Source organism: Heterocephalus glaber, unplaced genomic scaffold, assembly GCF_053883595.1.
Source record: "Heterocephalus glaber isolate CG9 unplaced genomic scaffold, H.glaber_assembly_v1.0 deba00001472, whole genome shotgun sequence".
Classification (NCBI taxonomy): Eukaryota; Metazoa; Chordata; class Mammalia; order Rodentia; family Bathyergidae; genus Heterocephalus; species Heterocephalus glaber.
Genome location: NW_028258315.1, coordinates 52,579,767 through 52,601,350, shown reverse-complemented (window position 1 = coordinate 52,601,350; position 21,584 = coordinate 52,579,767). Strand labels below are relative to the sequence as shown.

General features: G+C 40.3%; 1 protein-coding gene across 3 annotated transcripts in view; it reads left to right on the top strand.

Moving 5' to 3' along the window:
- The window catches only part of Pdzrn3 (PDZ domain containing ring finger 3), a 242,364-nt gene that overhangs the window by 165,695 nt on the left and 55,085 nt on the right, over positions 1-21,584 (top strand). The window contains exon 1 of one of the 3 annotated variants that reach the window (XM_087182022.1): positions 6,426-7,586. The exons of the other annotated variants lie outside the window; for them this stretch is intronic. The gene's annotated coding sequence lies outside the window, so the exon portion shown is untranslated. Of the gene's footprint in view, positions 1-6,425; positions 7,587-21,584 lie in introns of those variants that run through there. 3 annotated transcript variants of the gene reach the window in all.

Here is a 21,584-nt window from a genome sequence, read left to right as displayed (position 1 = left end):
GATCAGCATCTAATATATTCATGAAATGGTTCCACTAGCATAGATCTCTCTGGCATTTATTTAATTAAATGGAAGAAATGTCCAAACGATTCCTTTTAGGATTTCTGAGATTTCCACTTCATGCTCCCTAACCTAGGTTTAAATACCTCCCTGAATTATCTGTAAAACTGACTCAGAATGGCTGTGACATGCTGAAAATAAGAACATACACATGGAACATAGGCCTGACTAATGATTGGCTCTTTTCAAGCAAGGCTATTTATCCTGAAATAAATGATAGGATTTAGAATTTCAATAATTCTAGCACGATAGGTTTAGACCCAGCACTGGTGTCTGTTGATTGATTCATTCAGAGACAAGCCAACACAAACTATATGAGTAAAAGTGAAAATAAAATAAATCCTTGGGTTCCTGCCTAATCCATAGGCAGGCAGGGCCCTGTTGAGTTCATTTACCAGATGAAAACAAAGACTGTTAATTTATTTCCTCATTCTTGGTCAATTTCTTATTAAAGAAAATGCTTGGCCTATATTATGTCTAATATGCTCCCTGTGGAGAATTTTAAAATGTCTTTCAATCATAAGAAAACTATAGTTTCCAGTAATAGTCAAGATGGATCAAGATTCAGAGCCTCCCATTGTCGGTCCCATTTATTTTGGTCTTAATGAACTCCGACAGATGAAGGGCTAGTTAGCTTACTGATTGGCTCTGTAATAACCTTTAGCCACCATCGTGGAAAAGAAGGCAGCTGCCCATGTGGGACACAGCCCACAGTGCCAGCACTCAGAATCCTTGGAGGAAGGTCAGGACAAATAATTATTTGCCCAGCCATCATTCTCTCACCTACTCAGTTTTTTTCAGTGACAGCATTCATTTGTTCAGATTTTTCTTCTGTTGTTCATTCTCACAAGGAACAAACTCAGTTGTATAACACAACAAAAAAATCACACATTGTGGGTATATGAGAATTCTCATGATGATGGTTTCTTCTAGCCTCCATAAAATTGTCTCTTACTGTTCTCATTCAAAAGGGGATATTTAGTGAGCTCTAGCAGAAAGCCAAATATGTGCTTCCATAGACAGACATCAGATGGTGATTCCACCCATGCTAGCTAGGTAACCGTGGGCACGTTGCCTGACTGCTCCGACTCTCAGGTTTCCCTTCTGTAAAGTGGGAGTTAAAAATAGTGCAGACTCCAGAAGTGTTTTTGAGATCTATGAGATCATGTAGGTAAGGTTTCTAGTATTGTGCCTAGTATGTAATAGAGATATTCAGCAAATGCTAGTTTGTCAGTAAAACTTCAAATAAGCATAAAAGTGGGAGAAATTTTTCTCTAAATGGGAAAAAAATATTTAAAAACAACGGCATTTGGCATAGGACCCATTCACAAGGAGCTGATAATCTCATTTGGATTTTTTCAAAGCTGTAGATGCAGCCAGTGCTCAGAAGTGGCCAGTGTGAGAGAGAAGTGCTGGCATCAAATTTAGGAGTATTCACGTAACAGCTGTTACGGCCACCTCCTGAGGACCAGAGCAGAATCCACCCATGAGGACATTTCTGATCATGTTGACAAAGAAAGCAAAACCACCCCAAGGGAAACAGCCATAGGCATCCAAACTTTTGGCTTGCCTAGGCCACACTGAGTGAAGAGAAATTATCTTGGGCAACATACAAAATATAGTTAATATATGTAAGTAACAAAAATTCATGTATTTTAATATTTGTATTATAACATTAAATCAAAATAGCACAAGCCCAAGTTTAATTAAATAAAACTTACTTGTCTACTGAATAATAATAAACTCCTGTCTTTGCAGGCACACACAGACATAGGCAGGTTGAATACTATAATCTATAATGGCTGTGTTTTACTCACAGACTTACATAAGTGCAGTAATGTCTGATACTCGCTAGTTTCCAATCAGCTGCCTGTGGTGGATACAGGAGGCAGAGTCAACACTGCACTGCATCCTCCCCTGTGCCCTGTTCCTTTCTCACTTACACACTGTGCTCCAGCACCACACAACTAAATCATGAAAAAAATCACTAAAAATCACATAGCAAAGTGAAAAGTTTGCTGTCTTGTCCAGGGCCACATGTGGCATGGCCCCCATTCTTACTACAAGCATTTGATGCAGGCTAAATTTAGAAGGTTCACTGTTTTCCGAATCCTTCGTGGGAGTATATGGATACAGATCAAGATTTAACCACATTTTCCTCTGCTGAGAGACAAACCCCAGGTCCTGAACCCAATATATGTTTCTAATCTCCACTGTAGAACCACTGTCAAATCTGCCATTCCCTGCATCTTCATCCATTCGGGCTTCTGTGACAAAATACCTTAGAGTGGTAGCTTCTGAAGAGTAGAAATTATCGCTCCCTATTACAAAGACTGGAAAGTCTAATATTAAGGTGCTTGCAGATTCAGCATCTGGTGAGGGCTCAGCATCTGGCGAGGGCCCACCTCCTGGTTCCTGCATCTTACATCCTGGAAGGGATGATGGAACTCTGTGGGGCCTCTTTTATAAGAGTCCTAATCGCATCCCCAAAGCCCTCCTAGCACCATCACATTGATGAATAGGTTTTAACATAACAATTGTATGGGACAAAATCACTCAGATGATAGCAGCATCCCTGAGGTGTTAGGCAGTGGGTTAGCAGGATGATGAGAGACACCACTCACAGGACTGGGGCTCAGTGTGGACAGAAGGCAGAGGGAGCCCACAGAGGAGTTTTGGGAACAGTAGTCTGTTGAGACATGGCTGTGCCCAGCCTCCTCTGCATGCCCTGAATTAGCTCCCTCTAGAAGCAGACAGCTGGCTGTTGGAGCCATTCTTCATTCACCACATACCATTTCCTCACCAACACCATTTGTCTACTCCTGAGCCTGGACAGTGCTTTTAATGTGAGCCAAAGTGAAAATTTCTCCCTCCCCCTAGAGGCCTATTCCCATTTTTTTTCCAAAGAAAACATTTTGTTTTAACATATTTTCAGAATGCACACATTTTAAACAAAAATATATATTGTGTAGTATGTTTTCCTTTTTGTTTTTCCCATTTGGGGTATAGAGAGACATCTTCTCAAAGTCAACAGAAGAAATGCATAGTGCAGAAATCAAGACCTTTATTGTTTCTCTGGCTACATTTTCTATCATGTGGGGCAGTGTTTATGGGTTTGGTATGCTTATAGTTTCCATTTAAGCAGTTGGCCTAGTCTTGAATGTTTCAGTGCTAAGAATATTATGTAACCTTCCAGTAGATGGATATATGGATGCCCTTTTTTCTTAATTTGCATTTATACATGACAGTGTTATTCTGGCAGGAGACATAAATCTGTGTTTTGTCTCATCGATCATAAAAACATAATCTGGGGACTGGGAATAGAGCTCAGTGGTTCTGCGTCCTGCCTTGCAAGCACAAGGTCCCGAGTTTGATCCCTGGTACCGAAAAAAAACCACATAATCTGGAGTCAGAGATTTAGCTCAGTGGCACCGTGCCTGCCTCACAAGTACAAGGTTCTGGGTTCCGATCCCCAGTACCCCCCCCAAAAAAAACCATAATCATAAAAGAAAACCAAAATCATAATCATTTCAGATTTGAAATGGTGACCATTTATTTACAATGTTAGTATTTAGGGCAGATAGTTCTTTAAAAAGAATGATTTTATATTTTCTTTTTTCATATCCATAGGTATTTCTCTATAAATCTTGATTGCATCTTAGAAGAATAAGAGTGGCTCACTTGGGACTTTGTTTAGGATGCTACTCTGATTTCAGATTTCACAGTGAGTAAGTAAGCATTTGCCAACTCTGGGCAAGTCTCACCATCTGCCCTGAATTTTTCCACCAGTAGGGAGGGTATTACCATGAGGACAAAGGAAAACACATACAGACACACACCCACATACCATGTCTTTCTTCCTCTTAGCCTCCAAGGAAGTCAACATTTACACTGAGACTATATGAACAACGTATTAGATTTCTACCTCAACACCATTCCAAGCAAACAAGGACCATCTTCTGATGACTCACATTTAGCTTTTTAGTGTGTTTCTCTCTTCCACCATCCCACTGTTTATAAGACACTCAGAGTAGTTATTATTTATGCAGGGCTTGTGCTCCCTCTGCTGGTTTTGTAATTAACTAATAAGTGTAATTCCCATAACTATGCTGATGTCACCAGTTATTTTTGTGCATGGGCATGGAATTGCCCAAATCTGTGTATTCTGTTCAAACATCATTAGGAAAACTAGCATGAGTCAGAGGAGGACAGCTGGCCTAGTGAAAAAAGTAAATAAAATGTACATTTTGACTTGTATAAATCTATGAGTTTTCAAGAACTTAAATACAGATTTTTTATTCTTTTGATCCCAAAGAGAAATGGTCCATCATTGTTTAAAATGGCATATTACATCTTCCTTCTCAGAAGATTTTGAAAACAACAACAGAAAAAAGGTATTTTATCCTAAGAGCAAGATGTATTATAGTATTTCTTTTGCAGGTTAAAAATATAGAAGCTCAGAAATGATATATGCTGAGAGCCTCTAGAGGTGAAAGCAGATTTCCATAGGTGGCAGGTAGTGGCCAGCCTTTATTTCTTGAGATCTGAAGTGTATTAATTAGTGTGTATACCACAATACCACCATTTCTTAATATCAATACAGCAACACATAACCTTTAAGAGCACAAGCTCTACAGTTGGGTCAACTGAGGTAAATTCTCATTTCAGCACTTCCTGTGTGATCTTGAGTTGATTATCTCAACTTCCAGATCCACTTTCTTTTCTACAAATTGGATGTAATATTATTGACCTTGTAGGGCCACTATAATGATTACATGAAATAATGATATGGTGATAATGATGATGATCTAAAAATAGTCTTTGGCCATTATGCATGATGATTCTTTTTCCAACATGAACACAACTTCCTTTCTTAATAAGAAAACCTGAAATTTATTGTGAAAACTTGGAGAGCACCTGCCAAAGGATAGGGATTCAGTTCAACAGGAAAATATGAACACTAATAAATAAAAAGAGCTTAAAATCAGAGCTGCAGATTGGAGGAACTCCAGAAATAAGCCAAGAGAGCTTAGAAATTCAAAGCACGTGTCCTAGAAATGATAAGTCAATCAGACCAAACATCAGTGCAAAAAAAAAAAAAAAATCTTACTAATAACAATGAAGAGACTTAAAATTGGCTAATATCCTAATATCAGAGATTTGAGTAAACATTCTTTACCTATTATTCATTTATTTGTGCTTTTGAAAAAAATCTACCCATTTAGTTACAATTATTTGGAAAATAATGCCAGACTTTTCAAGCTTCCTCTAGAACTGCCTTATTTTTTTTTTCAGTAAGCATTGTATTCTGGCCATCTTTCCATGGCAGTAAATTTAGATCTTCATCATAGTTATGATCAATATTATGCTTGGCCTGCTTGGTGCTGTCACCCTTTAGCATTTATAAGTACTACTCCACCTAGCTTGAAGTCTTAGATAATGGAGATTAATTTCAGTATCAGCTCAGCAAAGCAGATAGAAGAGGTAGATCTGGCATCAGGATAGACTCCGTGTTATTCTTCCCAAAGCCAGGTATCAGTAACTCTTGGCCTGTTCTCATCAGGCCCCTTTTTATTACCTCTTTTAAATGAGACTTATGTGGATGCATATCATGTTGCCATGTCTCACCCTGCTATGGGCTTTGAGAGGGAAAGGATAGGCGTGCCTAAAGGGGCTGTCACTTTCTTCTCCTCCTCTGAGCTTCTCTCTAGTCCTCTGGCTCTGTAGACTTGGCTGAGACTCCTTGGGTTTGTAGACATGCTGGTAATTTCAGCTGTGTGTGTGAAACTCTGGTGACACATATGTGACTGTGGTACCAAAGCCCAGGCTTACTGTCCTGCATAAGTGGCACTGTCTATATTTGTTTTCAAGCTTGTTTTAAAATGGGGAAACTTTGCTCACTGTGATCTGATCACTTAACTATAATTTTTACCTGTATTTTGACAAGCTTTGCATAGCCTCTGCCATGCAAATATTTGGGATTTATACTTTAAACAATGTAGGCCCCTTTGTTGATTTAAAACATGCTAGAGGTTTTATAATGGTTATTTATATTGGCCAAAACTAACCCTTCAGCGAATGACCTATTGATGTTGGACAAGGATAAGAGGCCCTGAACACAATGCAGGAAATGGAAAGAGATCAAAAAGAATGAATGTGTTAGCTTAGTAACAATGCTTTGTGGCTTTCATGGAGATCAATTGTGTATGAGGCTTTCAGGATTGGGTAATTTGGCCACACTTATGGGTATTAGGCATTCTCTTCAAGGAAATACAAGAATTTTTCGAACTATGCTTTGCATTACAATATCCATATTGTTGACATTGTAAAGTCATTGTGGATTATATAAAATTATATGTAACTTCATACATGCTTAAAGAAGGAAAAAGTGATTGTGATTTTTTTTTTTTGAAAGGAAGCCTAACAGCCATGGCTGAATCAAGTGCTTCTGTAAAGTAGGTCTGTTTCTATAAGCTAATTCCAGAATTAGCAGTGGGTTCACTATGGTAGGCCTGCCTGCTGGAAAAGAAGAGGCACCCACATTCTCCTGTTTTATCTCCTCACTGCATTCCTTTCTTTTCATTTATTCAATGGCACAGTGTCAGTTTGTTCATAGCCTGTTTCCTATGTCATTTATCACCATACAAATGTCAGATATGAGACAGGAGAACATGCATGTTTGACAGCTGCCCAATAAATTATGCAGAAGACCAAGTTAAAGACAACTTCTGTTGGACTTTTGAAAAAACAGATCTGTGGTCAGTTAAAGAATTTCCTTGGAAAGCTTGGCATCAGTTGCTACCTCATGAATATCGTTGAAAATACAATTATTCAACCATATCCATTTAGTAAAGTGGGAGCCTAGTTTTAAGGAGTAACTCAAAATTTGGAACTCAGTAAATCTGGTGCCCTACAAAGAGAGCTAAAAGGAAATGCACATGCTTTGGAATTCCAAGTATTAAATCAATGCATGAATAATAACACCAGTTGGAGTGGAGTGAGATGACCCTGGAAGCCTGGTGGGGAGATCTGAGTTAGGCATGTGGTTCTTCATGAACACAGACCTCTGCTTTTAATGAAATTATATAGAGATGCAAATATAAATAGAATTACCTTGCAAAGTTAAATTACATATTCCTACACCAGTTCTGGAGAACTCTATACCACAGCTGTTTTATGGTTTCTCATAGAAAATAACAAATTGTTGTCATTATGTTAGTGGGAGAGAATAAAAATGTGTTTTCTGCTCAAGTTTAAATCCATGTCCTGGCACGCCCTACCGAGGTCCTGAGTCCCGCGAAAGATGCCGAATCACCCCGCTGCAGACAGGCAGGTCTGCCCACGCCCTACCAAGGTCCTGAGTCACACAGAACACGCCGAATCAGCCCGCTGCAGACAGGCAGGTCTGTGCACACCCTACTGAGGTCCTGAGTCACACGGAAGACGCCAAATCACCCCACTGCAGACAGGCAGCCACCTGGTTCCACACTACAAAGACACAGAGGACACCAGACCACCAGACCAAGGTACTGAGTCCCGCTGTTCCTGGCCCAGAGGTAGGGGCTTCTGAGCCAACGTCCCACTGCTCATGGTCCAGAGGAAGGGGCTTCCCAGTCACCATCCCTCCCACTGCTCCCAGCCCAGAGGAAAGGGCTTTTGGGCCTCCTTCTGTCCCGCTGCTCCTGGACCAGAGGAAGGGGCTTCCGGGCCACAATCCCTCCCACCGCACCCAGCCCAGAGGTAGGGGCTTCTGAGCCACCATCCCACTTCTCCTGGTACAGAGGAAGGGGCTTCCCGGCCACCATCTCTCCTGCTGCTCCCAGGCCACAGGAAAGGGCTTTTAGGTCACCATCCCTACCTCTGCTCCTGGCCCCTGTCCCAGCTCTCCCACCTCAAAGGAGGTAATCCGTGCAGGCGCTAACAGCCCCCCCCGCCCCAGTCGAAATGAGAAAACATGTAAATAAGTCTCAAAACCAGACTTCCAGATCACCTACAGCAACCACAAAGGGAAATGAGATGGAACACTCTGATACTCAACCACCTGGACCCACTGAACTGGCAACAAAAGAGGATCTGGAAAAAGTGAAATCAGAAATAATTTCTCAGATAACAGGACAAAGTGTGCCCCTAGTGCAAGACATGATTAATAAATCTAGAGAGGAGCTGAGGAACGTGATGGAATCCCAACATAGGAAACAAATGGAATCCATAAAACAGATGCAAACAGATTTCCAGGACATGAAAAACTCCATTGAAAGTCTGTCTACGCAGCAGAATGAGCCAATATGAGGACAGAATTTCAGATATAGAAGACAAGATTGCAATTAGTGACCAGGAAAAGAAAAATTGCTTCAAAATTATAAGGGAACACGAGAAATCAATCCAGCACCTCCTAGATGATGCAAAGAAGAATAAGATAAGACTGATTGGGCTCAATGAAGAAACAGGAGAGAGTTCAGATGACATAAAAAATCTCTTCACAGAAATAATGGCAGAAAACTTCCCAAGCAGGGGAAAAGAGCTTGACATACAGATAAGTGAGGCATATAGGACTCCAAATAGCCTTGATCAAAAAAAAATCTACACATAGGCATATAATTGTTAAGATTCCAGAAACATAACAGAAGAACAAAGTTCTACAAGCAGTCAAAGAAAAGAAACAAATCACATACAAAGGAAAACCCATCAGAATCACAGCAGACTTCTCAACACAAACCATTAAGGCAAGAAGAGCTTGGAGTGACATATTCCAAGCCCTAAAAGAAAACAGCCTCCAACCCAGATTGATGGACCCTGCAAAACTATCTTTCAAAATGGATGGAGAAATAAGATACTTTCATGAAAAAGAACACCTTAGGAACTTTGTGAATACCAAACCAGCACTCCAAAGAATTTTACACAATATCCTAGGAACAGACATTGAGGATCACAACCCCAGGAAGCAAAGCAGAATGAACCCATCTGGCATGACAAGAAATTAAATGTAAAGGGGGAAAACCCAACAAAAAGAAAAAGTCATGGCAATGACAAGTCAGTGTGTTTCAGTTATAACCATCAATGTTAATGGTCTCAATTCACCAATCAAAAGAAATAGACTGGCAGAATGGGTCAAGAAGCAAAATCCAACAATATGCTGCATACAAGAAACACACTTCATTCAAAAGGAAACTCATAAACTGAAAGTTAAAGGGTAGAAAACAATACTCCATGTGACAGGAACACAAAGAAAAGCAGGAGTAGCTATCCTCTTTGCAGATCAAGTAGATTTCAAACCAACACTGATTAAGAGAGACGAAGAAGGACACTACATCCTTGTAAAGGGAAGAATCCAAGAGGAAGAGATGACAATCATAAATATCTATGCACCAAACACTAGTGCACCCAACTATATAAAACAAGTACTAATGGACATGAAAAGTCATATGTGCACTAATACAGTAGAGGTGGGGGACCTCAACACCCCACTGTCACAAATAGATAGATCAACTAGACAAAAAATAACTAATGAAATTGTAGAACTCAAACTCTTGAACAAATGAACTTAACAGATGTTTACAGAGTCTTCCATCCCACAAAATCAGAATACACATTCTTCTCAGCTGCACATGGGTCATTCTCCAAAATAGACCACATACTCACACACAGAACATGTTTAAGTAAGTGCAAAGGAATTGAAGTTATCCCCTGTATATTATCAGACCATAGTGCGATAAAATTGGAGATCCATAGCAAAAGAAACTGGAAAAATTTCATAAACACATGGAAATTGAACAACACACTTCTGAATAACCAATGGGTCACAGAGGAAATTAAAAAAGAAATTAGACAGTTCCTTCACTTAAGTGACAATCACAATACAACATATCAGAATCTATGGGACACAATGAAAGCAGTCTTACAAGGGAAATTCATGGCAGTGAATACGCATATTAGGAAAACAGAACAAGCCCAATTAACCTGATGCTGAACCTCAAGCTTCTAGAAAAAGAAGAGCAGGACAACCCCAAAGCTCATACAAGGGAGGAAATTATAAAGATCAGAGGAGAAATCAATGCAGTGGAGACTAAGAGAAGAATACAAAAAATCAATGAAGCCAACAGTTGGTTCTTTGAAAGAATCAACAAAACTGACAAACCTTTAGCCAACCTTGTCAGGAAAAGGAAAGAAAAGGCCCAAATCCATGCAATTAGGAATGAAAAGGGTGAAATTACAACAGACCCAGCAGAAATCCAGAGGATCATCAATACCTACTTTGATAATCTATACGCCAAAAAGATGGACAACATAGAAGAAATGGACAGATTCCTAGATACATATGAATTACCAAAGTTGAACGAAGAAGACCTAAAAATTCTTCCCAACCCAATAACAACCAATGAAATTGAAAATGTAATTAAAATCTTATCAACTAAGAAAAGCCCAGGCCCTGATGACTTCACTGCTGAATTCTACAAGACATTTAGAGAGGAACTACTGTCACTACTGTTTAAACCCTTCAATGAAATTGAAAGGGAAGCAATACTCCCAAATTCATTCCTAGAAGCAAACATCACCTTGATCCCCAAAGCAGAGAAAGACCCACCCGAAAAAGAGAACTATAGGACAATCTCACTAATGAACATAGATGCAAAAATCCTTAATAAGATAATGGCAAACAGAATGCAGAAGATCATCAAGAAGATCATACACCCTGATCAAGTGGGATTCATCCTAGGGATGCAGGGATGGTTCAATATATGCAAATCAATCAATGTAATACACTATATCAATAGAGCCAAGGACAAAAAACATATGATTATGTCCATAGACACAGAAAAATCATTTGACAAAATCCAACATGCATTTATGATACAAACCCTACAAAAAATTGGAATAGATGGTCTCTATCTCAAACTGATAGAAGCTATCTATGAAAAACCAACAGCCAATATCATACTAAATGGTCAAAAACTGAAATCCTTCACACTCAAATCAGGAACAGGACAAGGATGTCCACTATCACCACTCTTGTTCAATATAGTTCTGGAAACATTAGCCACAGCAATTAGACAAGAGAAAGAAAGAAAAGGAATAAAGATAGGAAATGAAGAAGTCAAATTGTCATTATTTGCAGATGACATGATTCTGTATATAGAAGACCCCAAGAACTCCACCAAAAGTCTTCTAGACTTAATAACCAAATTCAGTCAAGTAGCTGCTTACAAGGTTAACACACAAAACACAATAGCTTTCCTCTACAGAAATGACAAGACTCACTGAAAGAGAAATAGGGCAAATAATTCCTTTCACAATAGCATCCAAAAAACTGAAATACCTAGGAATCAGCCTAACAAAAGAAATCGAACACCTCTTCTCTGAAAACTATGGCACTCTGAAAAGAGAGATTGAAAATGATATCAGAAGATGGACAGACATCCCCTGCTCCTGGGTAGGAGGATTAATATAGTGAAAATGGCCATACTTCCATAACTGCTATATAGATTTAATGCAATTCCAATTGAGATCCCAGCAGCATACTTCATAGACCTTGAGAAAACAATCCAAAAATTCATTTGGAACAAGAAGCGACCCAGAATAGCAAAAGCAATTCTAGGTAACAGAGACATGGAAGGGGCTATCACAGTCCCCAACTTGCAACTCTACTACAAAGCTACTGTGATAAAAACAGCATGGTACTGGCAAAGAAACAGACTTGAGGACCAGTGGAATAGATTAGAAGATGCAAAAACAATGCCAGACACACTCAGCCATCTCATCTTCGATAAAGGAGCCAAACACCCTCACTGGAGGAAAGATAGCCTCTTTAATAAATGGTGCTGGAAAAATTGGGCTTCAACTTGCCAAAGATTAAAACTAGACCTGTACCTCGCACCATGCACTAAACTAAAATCAAAATGGATTAAAGATCTAAATATTAAAATAGAAACTCTGAACCAGTTGGAACAGAGGTTAGGTAGAACCCTTGAAGACATCGGTGTAGGAAAAGATTTTATGATTAAAACCTCAGTTGCCCGTGAACTGGCACAAACAATCAACAAGTGGGATCTCTTCTCATTAAAAAGCTTCTGCACAGCAAGAGAAACTACCAGCAGTGTGAAGACACAACCCACAATGTGGGAAAAAATCTTCACCTGCTCTTTCTCAGACAAAGGTCTACTATCTTGAATCTATAAAGAACTTAAAAAGATCAGACCTCCCAAATTTAAAGACCCAATCTGAAAATGGGCATCTGAAATGAACAGACATTTCTCAGACAAAGAAGTAGAAATAGCAAATAAATACATGAAAAAATGTTCAACATCACTGGTCATTCCAGAGATGCAAATGAAAACAACGCTAAGATTCCACTTCACTCCAGAAAAAATGGCTGCTATCATGAAATCCACCAATAGCAAATGCTGGCAGGGCTGTGGGGAAAGAGGAACCCTGCTCCACTGCTGGTGGGAGTGGAGACTGGTGCAACCACTGTGGAAATCAGTATGGAGATACCTCAGAGAACTAGGACTGGAAGTCCCATTTGACTCCCCTATTCCACTGCTGGGGATCTTCCCCAAAGAATTAAAAGAATCATACCACAGTGATATATGTGCATCCATGTTCATAGCAGCATAGTTTGTAATAGCTAAAACTTGGAAACAACCCAAATGCCCATCAACTGGAGACTGGATAATGAAAATGTGTTTTTTAAATAAAATGGAGTACTACTCAGCCATAAAAAATGAGAAATTAGAGACATTTATATCTAAGTAGATGCACATTGAGGCAATACTCTTAAGTGAAATAAATAGGACACACCGGAATAAATTCTAAATAGTTTCTGTCGTGTGAGAAACTGAAAGTGTAAATAAGAACTAAATGTATAATAGGTCATGTGAAATAGTTAGAAAAGGGGCAAAGGGGAAGGAAGTGGGAGGGCTAGAGGAAAGGATAGAAGGGAATGGGATTAATATGAGAAAATGGAAAAATAGGATCAAAATCTTGGTAAATAGGAAGGAATGGAGGGGTTGAAGGGAGGGCTGGGCAAGGGTGAAAAATAAGAACCAAGAGAGACTATGTAAAGGTGCAAATTTCCAATGATGATTGTCATTATATTGTATACCTAAAATGTACCAATGATTAGAATGAATAATCGATAATGTAAAATAGGAAGAAAAGGTCCAAAGGGGTAGGGGTAGTGGGAGGGGCAGGGGAAAGGAAAGAAGGGAAAGGAAAAATGATGAGAAATGGAAAAAATGGAAATAAAGTCTTTGTAAATAGGGAAGGGTGGAGGGTGTGAAGGGAGGGCTAGGAATGGGGAAAAAATAAGAACCAAGATGCATTATGTAAAGGTACAATTCCCAATGAGAAATGTAATTGTGTTGTATACCTACAATGTACCAATAAAAGAATTTAATACAAAAACAATAAATCCACATCCTCACCCCAAGCCCTACTAGAAACCCCAGTTCTAACATACCATCCACTCTATCTTTGCTTTCATTTGTGCAGCTGCTATCATGCCCCAAGATTGTGAATAGTTGGCCTTCTGTCTATGGGTTCCACATTCAGGGATTTAACCAATCACAGATAAAAAATTTATTTTTTTAAAGACACTCTAGAGCCGGGATGTAGTTCCATGGTGGAGAGCTTGCTTGTATGTACAAGGCTCTGGCTTAATCCCCAGTACTACAAAAAGGGGGGGGGGGGGAGCACCTGTACTGCACATGTACATTTTTGTCATTCCCCAAACAGGAGTATAACAACTATTTACATTGTTTTAACATTGTATTAGGTATTGTAAGTGGCCTAGAGATGATGTAAAATATGCTGGAGGATATGCATAGGTTTATATGTAAAAACTACATCATTTTATATAAGCATCTGCAGATTCTGCCATGTGCTGGAGGTCTTGGAAGCTTCCCCTGCAGATATCAAGAAATGACCGTGTTTTGGGGATAATGGCTTGAGATTAAGGACTTATTCTGTAGCAGTGGATCCATGCTCCTTAAGAGAATGGGCTTCCCAGTAAACAACTTGAGCACATTTATCTTTAAATATGTTTATAGGGCTGTGTTGTGATGAGAAGCTTGAGTATCTGTGGTATTCCACAGAGAGAAAGCTAATGACCTAATATATAATATGAAGTGATTACCATGTGAGACATTTACCTGGTGTCAGCAAACAAGTAGTGTTTTAAGAAAGGGAAAGTAATGTTTTAAGTGGGCAGATGTGCTGAGGAAAGAAAAAGGCTTTACCTAATCTTGTAGCATTCAGGCAGGTACTTGGTAGCTTAGCTCCTTTTTGAAACTAATGTTGCTTCAGCATTTTTACCCCATTTATTTACTGTCGTAAGTGACCATGTTTGACATGTCTTTGCACCATGACCAAAGTGACAGACTTTGGTCTCTGTTGGATTAATCAGTGTGTTCTTTGATCCATAGCATGTGTTCCCCAGAGACATTTCAAGTCAACATATTCAGCATTCATGGTCTGCCGGTTCAGAGTTGTTAACCAAACTGATAGACTGGTTTGAGTATTTGCATCCCAAAGATGTTCCTCCCCATCTCTCTCACACATTTGAGCCAAATCCACTCCCAACAACACAAATATTGACAGTACCAATCACTCATTAGCAGTAAAAATTTGAGAGCAATTATTTTTTTACTGTGCTTGCCCTGAAAGACACCATTAATTACTTTATTGCCTGTGGATTTGAGCCAGTTTCGGTGTCCCTGGAGTCTGCTCCCCAACCAACAAAGTATTTGCAGCTCCGAGGAACACAGCACAGGATGTCAACTGGCAAGCAGAACACTGACATTGTCCTCTGAAGTGAGATGTCAAGGCTCTGCCTGCCTTGGCATTGGATCCCTCCTGGCTTGGAGTCCCTAGGCCAGGACTTGCCGTGACGGTGGGTTCTGGGAGGCCTCCATGCCAAGTCAAGGCAGGTGTGTGTGAAATTTGGAATGTGTCAGCTTTTTATTTATCTCTTATAAGAAAAAAATCATTGTAGAAATGATTATGAGTGAAGAACTATTTTGATTGTCTCATCCTAAGGGACAGACTCGCCAGTCTTTCCTCTTTGCCTCTATAGTTCTGATCTTCCCCAGGTGGTCTTGACCCAGGGAATCATCTTGGTGCTGCTGCTCAATGGCTGTCCTTCTCCCTGACAATACCAAAAGCCTTAAAGAATTTAAACTTGGATCTGAACCAGCTTGACCATGAATTTGTGCTTAGTCTGGTAAACTCCATACACCATTTGGCATGTATGTATGTATGTAATAGAACTGGGTTATTCCTTTACTAAAAATGTATGGATTGTGTATGTGGCTTTTCTTCCCGCCAAAATAAAATGAACTGTGACTTACTAACATGTCTCCTTATGCAATGGGCCTCAGTATCTGTTGGTTGCATCCAGCATCATCTCAAGTCTAGCCATTCCATACCACTTGTATTTGGTATGTGTGTGAATTATGATGCCAGTGTGCATCTTCATGAGAAGTACCATCCATTTTAAAATGTAAGTTGAAATAACATAATGGCAAGTTTAACAAGGGCTTGATATTGTTGAATAAGCTCTTTAGGATGAAGAAGAAATGCTATGGAGAAACTTTGTGAGACATGGGGCATGCCTGTGTAGGACAGAGTAACATGCAGTGGACTTACTCCAAGAGGGAAAGGCTCTATTAAATATAAAATTATTTTAGGAAACATAGCCAGTGTAGTAGAACTGAGTTGACTTATTTTCCTCCTTGGAATTAATAAAAGTGAACTCAGAGTAAAGGAAAAGGCCTGACCCCTACAGTGTCTCCTGGGGACCCTTCCTCTTGTCCCCATCTTCCAGAGGGGCTGCCCAAAGTGTTGGTGACTGAAGTGAGAATTTGACTTCAACACTGCCTAGGGGGCTGGATTTCTTCTCTTTTTGTTTTTTCAATGAATTACTTTCCATAAATAGCATATAGCTAGTACTTGCAGCTCTTGCAGCCTGGGCTGAAGCATTTATTAGTCAGTGGAGTCAATATTATGGAGAGGGGGCCTATATTTTTCTATAGCCTGGGTCATAGGAATAAAAGTCCAGGCTGCTGCTTATTATAGTTTTACTAAATGATCAATTCCAGCCTATTTTGATTAAATTATATACTCAGTTATTTTTGTTTAAATTTAAGGCCTGATTATATTACCAAATGCTGCGTAACTTTACACGTCATTCAATTATTTAACAGTGAGGCACACAGTGTGATTAACAATGTGACTGGCAGAAGAAAGAAGCAAAATAATTATTTTTTCAATATACAAGTCCTCGTCATGATCCACAAATCAATATGCATCCAGGGAGGGTTTGTGTCCTATGGGTTATGAGCTTCAGGGTGGCCTCCCCTCATTTCCCTATGAATGGAAAAGCTGGACATTTGGGTTGGCCAGGGAGGTTTTTATTTCTCTCTTTTTTTTAAAGACTGATGTTTAACTACTACCACTGGGACCTAAATCAGAGCATCCAGTAGCCAAATATGAATATTAATCAGATGCCAGGCCATGGAGTTCCTCGCCGAGTTTGACAGTTTAAAGGATCAGTTAGTTAATTAGAAGATGACATGGCATGCCGGGTCCCCAGGCTCTGTCCTGCCTTCTGTCTCCTCTTTTCATTTTCCTTTTTGACAAGTTGGATTACATCATTACTTGTAGTTTCACTTGTTAGCCCCACCATGAAATGAGAATATTTTCAGCTTTAATTATCTCTGCTTCCTTCCTCCATCTCTGCAAAGACCAGATTTAAAATGAAACTCAAAGAAACATACAAGAATTGGAAGTTCAAAGGCCCATGAAAATCAGCCTTCTGACCCCAACCACACCGCTTTGCAGGGCGAAAGCAATGGTTCTTGTTAGCATTGGAAACTGGGTTGCCGTAGTCATGGTGATTGCTTTTGCTGTGAAGGTGGGCTGTTCTGACTTTTGTGCTGTAGGTATAGACACATCATGTCAGTGTCCCTATGGCTTCTCTGGCTTGAGATGACAGAACTTCTGAATGTCTTAATGGGGTGGCCACCAATTATATTGCCCTGTTTCTTATCCACTACCAGTTGCCATATGTACCCCAAAGTCTGGATAATTCTGTTCTAAATGGTTTTTCTTGCTCTGATAGAAAGCGTGCCTTTGGTCTGTATAGTTTTCCTTAGAAGGAAAAAATATGACTCAGTGTTTAGCTCTTTAATGAGGCTTTTTCTGATGCTCTCGGTAGAATTAATTCTTCCCTTCTCTCTCCCTTTTTCCTTTCCATGCACTTGCCATGGCACATCCAAAACTTAATTTCTTCTTTCAATTTGCACATCTGTGGGTCTTCCTTAGACACTGAGGTATGTTAGGGAGGGACTAGGGTTAACATCATCCCTGATGGGCATCAATAATGAAAAAAGTAGTAAGAAAAGAAGGAAAACTAAAATCTACTGAGCATTTGTCATTAATGCTGTGAGCCAACCACTCTAAGTAATTCAGTCAGTAATTTCTCATTAGTCTTCACAACAGTCCCATGAAATTAGATGAGGACTTAAAAAGTCACAATGTCCTGTGCTAAAAAGACTGGAAGTTGACATAAAGCAGCCCAATCCCAGACCCCCTACCTTCTGCTGAACCTTACCTGGCAGGTACTTATTTACAGGTGATGAGAAGGAAGAATGTCTTTAGGTGTCAGAGGGCAGCTGTAATATGCTGTGTTCCTACTGTCAGTATAAGGAGACAGAAGAGGTAGGGTGGATAAAATTGATATCTTTGCTAGGCATTATGCTGCTACTGAAGAAAATGACATTTTAGGTATATCCACATTTATTTAAGAGACGAGAGAAGAAAAAGGAGCTGTCATGAGCCATCAGAGGGATCCGTGGAGATCAGGACTATGTACTGTTAGCAGGACCAGGGAAGAATTAAAGAGTAGGTGATTCATCAATGTCAAATGTTACAGGGAAGTCAAGGCAGGTGGTGGTTTTTCAGAAGAAAGGACATTAAGGTGGTAGCCAAGAGGGTGGGGCCACATCTCAGTTCTACTACCAAGTAGCTGGGCACAAAGCCCCTAATCTTCTGGGACTGCAACTTAATTATTTTTAAAGTGAATGGAAGTGAGGCTTGGACTGAAGCCCTCTTTTTCCTCCTGCTTAATTGAATACTTACAAAAGGTTCTTGGTGGTGACAATTGAGAGCTCATCATGGCCCTAGAATGTGCTAGAGTGTGTTTGGCTATGGGAAGAAGGTTTGGGAGGGCAAACAAAACCACATGGATGGGGGTGAGAAAGAGGAAGAGCTTAGTATAGACCATTGAGAGAGATGGTAGAGCAAGAAAGGAGGAGGTAGATGGTGCCATGACCAATTTGAGAGTCTTTAATATGTCTTTGGAAACATGTGCTCCTATGGAGTAGTAAGCCAGCAGCAGGAGACTGGGACAGGCAGCTCTGGCAAGGAGGAGGACCAGGACTGTCTGGGAGCACATGCCTTTCAGTCGAGAGAGTCAAGCTCACAGGGAAGGAGAGAGATCTCTGTTTCTTCTGTCACTTGAAGGAGCACAGGGGAGGGAAGGGAAGTCCAAGCATGTGCAGTTATGAAGAGCTGTAGACTTTGTTCTGCACCCATGAAAACCACATGCAAAGGGAAGTTAGCAGAGACCAATTCATGGTTTGCACAAAATTGTCTCTTTTCAAGAGATAGGCAAGAAGTAGGAAGAATTCCATACTGGTGCAAGTGGGAAGGACATGACCATTTGGTTGGTCTTTGGCCTTTTTTCTCTTTAATTTTCCTAATCCATGGAATGCAGATGATGGAGTGCTATTGATCTTTCATAAAGCACAAGATATGATTAATGATTGGCTTGTGTGGCACACTGGTGGACCATGTTACACCTTGATCAGGAAAAGCTTTGAAGGAGCAGTCACTGTCTATGTAACTCTGTTCCTTTCTCAGCACAGTGCCTCACCCCAAGGTGGGTCATAGGGCAGGCAGACAGAGAAAGAGGTGGGCAGAATCCAGAGTGCTGACAGGGCACCTCTGCTGTGAGAGGTGTACAATGAAATAAGCTGTTAATTTTCCTTAGTTCATTCCAAAAAATAAGTGGTGGTTTCAGAGCACTCACTTATCAGCTTTCTAGTTGATGTTACCTAGCACACTTCTGCCTGCCCCTATGGGCAGATCACCTGAAAGATGTAGAGGTCAAGGCATGGAAACATTTGGACGCACATTAATGGCTTTTACACCTTTGTATCTCTCAGATATTACTGTTTCACTTCAGCAAGCTCACTAATATCAGATATATCCTATGAGGGACTATTTTAAATCACTTCAATTTTCCTTGCCCCTGGGCTTTGGCCATAAGACCAGAATCCTAAGTGAATGTGTTACTAGTGATCTAGTGTTTTACTTCCCTCCATTTATAGTAGAGGGAACTTTATTAGCTTTTGGACACAAGTATATATGTTTTAAAGATTAAGTACAATGTCAATAGTTCTTATCTGGCTGTCAAGTATATCAAGTTTTTATATTTTCCCAGAGAATGTTAAAAAATTAGTATTGCCATTTGTGGAAGCATTTTTCTCTTAAAACAAACCATTGGTCATAATGGTGTTTGCGTACTTATTCTCTCAAGTGCTGTTTTATATAGAGAGTAAATCCAGGGTAGAAGCTTGATAAGTAATTTCAGACTTGGTAGCACATGAACCTTATAGGTACAAGTGAATGATGAAGATTCACTTTGCAATGTTTTTTTTTTCTTGAGTAACTCCTTCATTGCTACTTGTTTCTCTTCTGAGTCATTTTAAAATATTGAACTAGCTTCCTTTAGTGCCCAAGTCATCCATCCCATGCATGCATCTCCTGCTTTCCAAATTCCTTCAGACATATACAGCCAAGTAGCCAAAGACTCCATTACAGGCTGCTAGAAAGGACTCTCTGCTGTGAGGCCATGTCCTAGAGTCTGGCCAAGAAAGAAAACGAAATGCTGCCAAATGATCCACTTTTCCCTTGGGTTCCAATTTGGGCTCTCCTGGCTCTGCCCTAGTGCCACCCTCTCACCATTTTCTGTCTTCCCCACACATTCAGTCTGTGCACCCAACAGTCACAGGCCTCTTCCTCAGCCATCACTTCTGCCTCATCTGTCATCCACCTGTAAGACTGTTGTTCTTATGGACTTAATCTTTCCTAAGCACCACAGCCCAGTCTCTCAGCTCCACTTCTCATCAAGAAGTTGTCCTTTTGATACTCCTCACATGTGGATCCAGCCTGGATATCGTTCACTCTATGTCCAAATTCTCTGAATCTTGCAACCGTCACCATGTCAAACTCCCCCGGAGTTCTGCTGGTAGTTGTCTCAAGTGGGCTTACTTCGAGACACCGTCCTCACCCTGCTCTCTCTCGGACTTCTTTCCCCCTTTACAGAAGCGCTAAGCTCCTGGTGTATATACACAAGTCGTTGCAGTTTTTGTACATTCCCTCAGCTGGTATCATGAGTAGTACCTGCTTATTGATTAATCACTGTAATGAAGCTATTAATTTGTCATAAACTACTGTGAGATTTCAGTCTTCAGGAACTTGTAGCTTTCCTCTTAGAAGGGAAGGGATGGTCACAGTCACTATGGTATTCCCCAACCCATATGTAACTTTGCCCATGTGAATTAAATGACTAAGAGAATGGACAGGCACGTCCCAAAAAGCTGGCACAGTGCAGAGTGCAGCAGGTGCTCTGGCCAAGCAGCTGGAAGTTGGAGATCAGTGTTGATGGAGTGGGCTTTCATATACATGGGCTTTGGATGATGGGAGTTCCAATTTCATCAAGCAAAGGCCTGTGTGGAGGATAGTTCACGTAGCACTAACAGGGTCAGTGAATGCACGATGGAACAAAAGAAATGGGGTGGTCCATCAGAAAGCAGCTCCAAGTACTGGGTGTGGAAGCTAGACAGAGAAGGCTGGCCAAATGGGGGAAAGGTCCCAGTGAGGCTGAAATTCAGTGCCAAGTGGACATTCATTCCAAATGTGATAAACATGATGGGTATCAGAATTGTGGGGTATGGAGTGAGTCTTTTATTTTGAAATCCATATGATTATTTTCATAGTAATTTTTCATTCATAGCAAGTAATATTGATTTCCTATTTGAAATAGGAATTTTATTTTAAAGGTATATTTAAGTAACACAGATAAGTAGCTTTAAAGAAAAATGCTATGTAAATAGTAGTACAGACCATTTGTGAAAGATCAAGGTGGCTCCCTATGGCTGGATGTTTGAAATGTACAAATAGGGAAATGACAAGGCCCCATTGGAAAGTTGCTGCTGAAATGTCATTGGGCTGAGGACTGAGGGATGGTTGGAGTGTGGCAACTGGGAAGCCATGGGGGGACTTGGCTGGAATGGCTGGTGCCCTGTGGTGGTGGCAGGTGGCTGCTCCTTGAGGGCAGGGGTTGTGTGCTTCCTTTGCCACTAAATGGCAGTGCCCGGCTCCTGGTAGGTGATTAATGAGCAGTGAAGGTGGAAGGTATGAGGTGAAGCTTTTTTTCCACCCATGTCACAAACATCACTGCT